The sequence below is a fragment of the Peromyscus leucopus genome, chromosome 8b (genome assembly GCF_004664715.2).
Source record: "Peromyscus leucopus breed LL Stock chromosome 8b, UCI_PerLeu_2.1, whole genome shotgun sequence".
In the NCBI taxonomy this organism is placed as follows: domain Eukaryota; kingdom Metazoa; phylum Chordata; class Mammalia; order Rodentia; family Cricetidae; genus Peromyscus; species Peromyscus leucopus.
Window position 1 is genome coordinate 33418937 of NC_051086.1, and position 8248 is coordinate 33427184.

General features: G+C 44.3%; 1 protein-coding gene across 3 annotated transcripts in view; it reads right to left on the reverse strand.

The window, feature by feature from the left end:
• Canx (calnexin) overlaps window positions 1-8138 on the reverse strand; it is a 29995-nt gene extending 21857 nt beyond the window's left edge. Inside the window, exons 1-2 of one of the 3 annotated variants that reach the window (XM_028855030.2) lie at window positions 7958-8097; window positions 263-287 (exon numbers count right to left, since the gene is read on the reverse strand). The gene's annotated coding sequence lies outside the window, so the exon portion shown is untranslated. Of the gene's footprint in view, window positions 1-262; window positions 288-6874; window positions 6950-7957 lie in introns of those variants that run through there. The other 2 variants (XM_028855029.2, XM_037201104.1) reach the window with 2 other exon arrangements.
• Between the last annotated feature and the right edge of the window lie 110 nt (window positions 8139-8248).

Sequence of the window (8248 nt, forward strand, 5' to 3'; positions counted from 1 at the left end):
CAGGAAACGAAGTGATGCAGAGCAGTTCCAGAGTGGGGAGGGTGGGGAAGGAATCTAAATATCTAGTGCCAGAGAGTAAGTGATCAATGAAACAATCACAAAAGGACATCAGAGGAATAGTTTACTGAACAAGCTGAAGGGTCAAAGATGAACAGTTTGAGCAACACAATTAGAATACTAGATTATACACGCCTACCAAGTCCCTGCATGGAATCTAGAACTCACTGACACCGCCCCTTCATGCATTGTGAGCAATCCTTACCTTCAGGCTGCACTGCCACTGCTTTCTAAAGAGAACAGAAAGGAGAAGAGGGAGTTTAGTGTAGAAAGCTGGCAGACTACCTCAGCCAGTTTAGATCAGTGATGGGCCACTTGACAACATACAACCTTGATACCATGTGACAAAGGGGGTAGCAGAACCCTTGATCTTCCCCTAAAACCCATGTCTGCAGTCAGATAAGGAAGGGACAGGCAAATCCCAAGCAGCATAGTCCACAAAATACCTCCTCCGTTCCCCCCTCCAAAAAAAGTAAAGCTACCAAAAAACAAATGTTTGAAAAACTGAAATCTAAGAAACTGTGACAGCTATGAGATGCCTAAAGAACTTGAGTAACACCTGTGTCTTCTTTGTGCTTGAGCAGTCTTTTAATGACTACACAAGACTAACAAGCTACCATTCCTGGCTATCATTCATATATCTTTTTTTTTTTCCTTCGAGAAGGTTTTCTCTGTGTAGTTCCTGTCCTGGATCTCTATAGACCAGGCTGGCCTCAAACTCATAGAAATCAGCCTGGCTCTGCCCTCCCACCCACCCCACCCCCACCCTCGTCACAGTGTTGCGACTAAAGGTGTGTGCTGCTACCACCTTATTCATATATCTTAATGTCTACAATGATTCCTTTTTTTTTTTTTTTTTGTTCACTCCAAATTTTTTCTATTTACATCTACAGTCTCCTAAGGCAGAAGCAGGCTGTGAGTTCAAAGCCAGCTCGGTCTACACAGTGAGTTCCAATACAGTCAGAGTTATTTAGAGACCCTGTCTCAAAAGAAAAAAAGCAAGAAATAAGACTTTGTTTTTAATCTATTTATTGTGGGTAGTTCAGAGAATTACTTTCAACTTCCTAGGGTCTGTTCTCTTTCCCACTTTCCACCATGTGAGACTTGGGAATTGGACTCAGGATATCAGACTCAGCATTAAGCCTCTTTATCCACCAAACCATCCAGGCAATGAAGTTTTTTTCATTAAGGAAAAAAAAAAAAAATCAAGCAGCAGGGGACAGATTAGAGCTCAATGATAGAGTACTTGCCTGGCATGCTACAAGTCTAGGTTTTGCAACCAATGTGGAAAACAGTCAGCAGAGAGCTCTGAAGCCACAGTTAACAAGTACTCCCTGGAAGTGCAAGGTTCAGGGAAGTCAATGCAGAGATTATATAACGCCTATACAGAAACACATTCCCTACAATTCTTTTCTATTTCTAAGGTAAGGCTTCTGGCATTCCTATATATTCCATTTTTTCCAGCTTTCCAACATAATTTTATTTTCTGCTTACAACATACATCACTTTCTGGTTTTCTTGAAGTTCTTCATTTACTGTTTCTTCCTATAGTGCTTGAACCCGGTGGCTTGCAGACACTAGCCACATGCTCTATCAATGAGCTACTACTACCTCAGCCCTGTCTTCTAATCTTCTTTAGGCTTACCCTAACAATCTTATGCAAGCACACAGGATTTTGTCATTAAGTTTGTTGCCACGGAGCCCCTTTGAGCTAGACTGAAAATGCAAGGCTGCATGGCTACCAGTTACAAATACAAACACAACTGTCTCAGTATATGTCCTTATAAAATCTATTTCCCACTTTTCCTTTCCCCTTAGGTAGTGTTGAGTAGCAAATCCAGACCTGTGCCTGTTATGCAGCCTAAATCTTTGTCTTGTGAAATTACAAATTACTAGTGAGTGCCATAGACCTTCAGAAGAGACAAATGACTAGAAATCAAATCCACAGACATGAAAAATCTTAACATCTGAGCTTACTGCAAGGAAAGCTTCTCTCAAAAATGGCTTAGCCTTTAAGGCAAATAATAAAACCAATGGTAGAAAGAGAACGACTAACATATACACATGACACGATTTATGATCCAGAACTTTAAAAGAGCTGGTCAAATCCAAGACTATTTCCCAGTAGTCACTTAACTGGACACCACACAAATTCTGTGGGGACCAAGAAGAAGCATCTGGTGCCTAGCAGAGCACTTGATACACTTAAACGGGTTGCTGGAGGTGCATACCTGTGGTAGCACTTAGGTGACTAAGCAAGAAGGATGAGCAGTTACAGAATGAAAAGGCCAACAGGGATACACAGGCTCTCTCTCAAAAAAATAAAACAAAGCCTGGCAAAATATAGCTCAGTGGGTGAAGATCCCAAGAATCTACATGACTTTGAGAACTGGCTCCTGCAAGTCGCCCTCATACTTCCACACATTCCCCCATGCTCCCTCCCCCTTTTTTTCGAGACAGGGTTTCTCTGTGTAGCTTTGTGCCTTTCCTGGAACTCACTTTATAGACCAGGCTGGCCTCGAACTCACAGAGATCCGCCTGCCTCTTCCTCCTGAGTGCTGGGATTAAAGGCATGCGCCACCACTGCCTGGCCCCTCCCCTAATGTTTTAAAAAAAAAAAAAGCCACGCCAAAGCACAGAAGGCAGAGGAAAAAAATTCCAAAAGAAAAACAAAAATTTCGAAAAAAAAAAAAAAAAAAAAACAAAAAAAAAAAAATTCCAAAAATAAATTCTTCTTAGAACTAGGAACTACACATGTAGTCTGAATATACTCTAAGCACGCCCATGTAAAAGGCCTGGTCTGGGTCTTACACTTAGTTACCTGTCTGTAAAAGGATGCTCAGCGGCTGCTGGGTATAAGAGATTGCTCTGTATATTTTTGCCACTTTTGAAGTGCTAGGGCCTCTGCATGTTAGCCTGGCACTCAGCATTCTACTGCTGAGCTTCATGCCTAGTCCTTGGTTTTTCTGAGATAGAATCTTTACTATGTAATCTAAGCCAGCCTCAAACTTAATGATCTCCCTGCCTCCACCTCCAGGGGCTAGGATTAAATGTATGCACCATCATATCTGGTTTATTTCTGCCAGTTCTTTTAAGTCTAAAATTACCTCAAGACTTTAGATTCTTTTTTAATATATTACAAAACCATTGAAGATGGCTTTGTACTTGAGAGGCAGTGGCTTTAAGACCATCACAAGCTCAAAGCCAGCAAGTTTCAGGCTATCCAGGGATTCACAGCAAGACTGGCTAAAAGAAAAAGATAAGCTGGCAAGATAACTCAGTGGATAAAGGCACTCACTGCCAAGACTGACAATCTAAGTTCATTCCCTGGAACCCACACAATGGACAGAATTAAACTGCAAACTATATTCTCCCCCCTTTCCCCCGAAGCAGAGTAACAGTCCTGGCTGTCCTGGATCTCACCTTGTAGAGGCTGGCCTTGAACTCACTGAGATCCACCTACCTCTGCCTCCCCAGTTCTGGGATTAAAGGTGTGTGCCACCACCGCACAGCTCCAAACTATGTTCTTGACCTAAACACATGCATATGTGGCGTGTGCACCCACACCACACACACCATGCATACCTACGCGCACAACAGTAAAACATAAATTTTATTTTTTATGTGTATCTGCATGCATGTATGTGCACAATGTGCATGCTCAGAGCCCGTGAAAGTCAGAAAGTGACGTCTGAGTCCCTGAAGATGATGGCTATAAGCTACTGTATGGATGCTGGGTACAGAACTCAGGTTCTCTACAAGAGTATTGAATCATCTCTCCAGCCCCAATATATTAAACTTAAAAAGAAGAAATGTGAGCTTAATGAAGTTTAGTCTTGCTGAATTTAGAAGGGTTTGAAGGGCTGGGAAAGAGACAGGTTCCTAGGAATCACTAACCACTTGGCCTTAGTTTAACAGAAAACCTTAGGCCAATGACAGACCCTATCTTAAAAAACAAGGTGGAGGCCAGGTCGGTGGTGGCACACGCCTTTAATCCCAGCACTGGGAGGCAGAGGCAGGCAGATCTTTGTGAGTTCAAGGCCAGCCTGGCCTACAGAGCGAGATCCAGGAAGATCCAGGAAAGGCGCAAAGCTACACAGAGAAACCCTGTCTCAGAAAAAAAAAAAAAAGCAAGGTGGCCAGTGAACATACATGCATGGCCACCCGTATGAATGTGTATACATCCTTGCAAAGACCCACAAAAAGTTTAGGGTATGTTATCAATGGTGGAGCCTTTGTCTAGCATGTGAAAGCCCTAGATTTCCTCCCCAGTAATCAAATGACCTGCAATAAAACAAAAAGCATGGACATATAAACACAAAGCCAAGAAAATACATTATTTACAACATTAAGACTCTGGCATGCTTCCCCACTTAGCAAAGACAAAGAAACAGGGCCTAGTTTCAGGGCCAAAGGGATCTTCAAGACCACCTACCTAATGCACTCACATTTCACCGTAACCCACTTAACTTTTAGAATGGCGAACTATCTTAAATCCTAGAGGAGGAAACTTCAGATTTTGTATCTTAAATCCTAGAGGAGGAAACTTCAGATTTTGTTTTGCAGTGCTGAGGCTCTGCATTCCCTGCCCTCACCTTCAGACTCCCAATTCTGAAACTTCAATTCCTTATTGAAGACAGTTCAGTGCTGGGGAAGGGTAATTTGTCCTGTCAGGGAAAACTTTCTCAAGCTTCTGTGCGGTCTTGGTCAGCTCATCTACATCCAGTCCTCCTCCCTCTATTCTATAACCTTTAAACTACAACTACTGACCAATGCCCGTACTTTTAAAAAACTATTTTTTATTTCCTATGTTTGAACGTTTGCCTGTATGTACATCTATGTATCATGTATGTGCCTGGTGCCAAAAAGGCTAGAAGGAACTGGAGTTACACATGGTTGTTAGCCATCAAGGAGGTGTTAGGAACTTAAGTCAGGTCCTCTGTAAGGGCAGTCAGTGCTGCTAACCACTGTGCCATCTCTCCAGCCCCCAAAGACTTTACTTATCAGAATTTAAAAACAAATTCAAGCAGGGCATGGTGTTACTGACCTGTAACTCCAGGGCTCAGAGGCAGAAGCAGAATGATCTCGAGTTCAAGGCCAGTTTGGTCTATATTCCAGGCCAGTCAGTATGACACTGTTTCAAAAAAAAAAAAATCAAAAGAAAGTTCAAATCTAATTTCTTTCATTTATGAAAATTACAGGAATAGTAAAATGATCTAATGTTCTTAGTTATTCTAAAATAAATATTAATTTTTGAAATGGCACACAAAATTTTTAAATGGGATTTCCATGTAAGCTATGCACTCATTCTGGCATACTACTGATGTGAATGTGTGCAAAGGACATACAAGTGATTGTTTAGTAACTTATGCCCCTACTAATTCACTTTAAGATGTGAATACCCAGGATGGAGAGATGGCTCAGTGGTTTGAGTTCAGTTTCCTGTTGAGCAGCTCATAACTGTCTATAATTCCAGCTCCAGAGAATATGATGCCCCCTTCTGGCCTCATGGACACCTATGAATATATAGGCTCATACTGACATAAACATAAGACATTTGTTCAACAATATCTCTTTTTTGTTGTTTGTTTTATTGAGACAGGGTTTCTCGGTGCAGCTTTGTGCCTTTCCTGGAACTCGCTTTGTAACCAGGCTGGCCTCAAACTCAGAGATTCGCCTGCCTCTGCCTCCCGAGTGCTGGGATTAAAGGTGTGTGCCACCACCGCCTGGCCAACAATAACTCTTAAAGAGACTTTTTTTTTTTTTTGAAGACTTGAATACCCCAATATAAAAATTCTCTAGAGTCCCTTTAAAAAAAAGAAGAAGAAGCCTCTGGGCTGGAGACATGGCTCAGTGGTTAAGAGCACTGGTTGCTTTTCCAGAGGACCAGGTTTGATCCCCAGAACCAACAAGACAACTCAAAACCATCTGTAACTCCAGTTCCAAGGGATCCAGTGCCCTCTTCTGTCCTCAGGTACCAGGCACATACATGATACACAGACATACATGCAGGCAAAACACATACATATAAAATAAAAATAAATAAACCTAAAAAAGTTTCTCACTTAGCACTTGTAGCCACAACAAAGTATTTAACAGGCAAGCACTTTCCTAATGAGTTTTTCAGTAAGCTCTACAGACTACAATTATCTTTGGCACTTCACTTCTTAGGACTGTCTATGAGCTGCCAATTCTATCTGCCCAGTTCCTTACACTCTCCAAAGCAGTTTGATATTGTCTGCCCCCTCAAAAGTGAGGCAAGTAGGAGACTCATTCCCATTTTAAAGATGCAGGAACCAAAGTTACCATGCTGGACACAGAATTCTACAGCTGCGCTTACCAACTGCTTCTCTACTCCCTTAAAGCTCTTTTGCAGGGCAAGTGACCTCTGCAGGACAAGGATGCAACAGTGTGACTGTCTGTCAATATGCACATGCCTTGTGTCCCTTGAAAGATAAGGAGCTAATTGCACTGTTGAGTTAAGATAGCAAGGTGGAGAAAGGATGCTGACACCCATTTTCGGGCAGATCAGTAAACTTCTATTGTGGACGGTTCACGACAATACACAGTTCCTTGGTGCCTGGCTCACCTGTACACTCTGCCTGGTCCATAAGTTTAATTAAAGCACAAATACAACACGGGAGTTGATTCTGTTTATGCCCTTCCAAACATTACAGGAAAATATAAAGATTTTTAAGATCACCCAATTCCCCCCATTTAAAAAAAGTAAACAAAAAAGGGCAAATTATGTTGTTGTTTTTTTTTTTAAAAAAAAGCATTATCTTCCTTTCCTCGGGGTAAAGAAACTGGAGCTCACCTTTGTCCTCAAGCTTTTAATATTCAGCTCAGTTTAACTTCACAATCAATCTCTGGTGCCAGGAGCAGCGGTTAATACATAAGGTGCCATGAATGTGTCTTCAGGTCCTGGCATACAGGACTTAACTCAAAAATTAGTGTGTCAGTGTAATGGACCAAGGCATTCAGACTACAAAAGAAGCCACTGCAATTTCCACACCTTCCCATTTCCACACCTCTTAATTTAATACAAGGCCATCAGGCATTCTATCTACTGCTGGGGAATGAGCACTCATGTAGAAAATTTCCCCAATTCCCATCCCCCAAAAAAAGTGCTTGGATCGGGTCTTTTACCTTTAACTAAGAATCCAAAACTGTCTAGTCCTCAAGTTACAATCCCAACGTGACCATTAAAACTCCCCGCATGACCTTGGGCCAGTTATTTCAAACTTCCAGGCCTCAGTTTCTTCCGCTGGCTAGTTGAACTTTCGATTGGTCTTCCTGCTTTTATGGTCCAGTGAATACCCACACTGGATTACTATGCCCCACCGAATAAGCAGGTGCTGTAATAGTTAAGCCTCAAGTTTCTCAAGCGCTACACGTTCTAGTACATTCTTCTCCCTCGTCGGAGTGCTACGGTCCAGTCTTCGCTTTGGGCATCTTATTTTCTAATCCTGGAACTGTAACGCTCATCTCTCTCGGTCTACTTCACCTTTCCCTACTATTCGGGACCGACTAGGCCCGATTCTAGTTCCACACCTGGACCGGATTACTCAGTCCACCTCCAGGTGGGCCAGGACCGGGCCTAAGAAAACTCTAGAAGCGAAGCCATAGAAAGTTGTTAGCTTTCTCGGAGGTCAAGGGAAGCCCCGGGTCACCTGCCACGCCTCCCGACCTAGGCGCGCTTCTCAGGCCTGCCTCCCACCCTGGGCCGCTCCCCCCGCTGCCCTGGGCGTCCGCCAAGGCCTGCGCCGGTCGAACGCCCGCCCGACCCCTCGGCCGTCGAGACTTCGGCCACGCCCGACCCCTCCGCCGCGGCGCCGCTCTCCCAGGCCCCCAAGGCTCGTCGCAGGCTTAAGGCTCCCGCACACGCTTCCCGTCTCACCTCGAGCCTCCCGGGGACCACTGGCGGCTCCCGCACCTTCTCCCACCCGCACACCCGGCCCCGCGCTGCAGTGGAGACAGCGGCGGAGGCGGCCCGACCGTCACGTGCCGCAGAACTAAGAGGCCTCCGCTGCCGCTGCCGCGCGAGCGAGCCCCACCGCACGAAGACCAACCCCGCGTCCGCCCCTCGGTCCTGAGTGGCTACAACGAGCCCCAAGTCCCGCCCCCTGGCGCAGCATCTGCGAGTTCATTGGTCGAAATAGCCATCGCTCAAACCGCCTTCCCATACGCC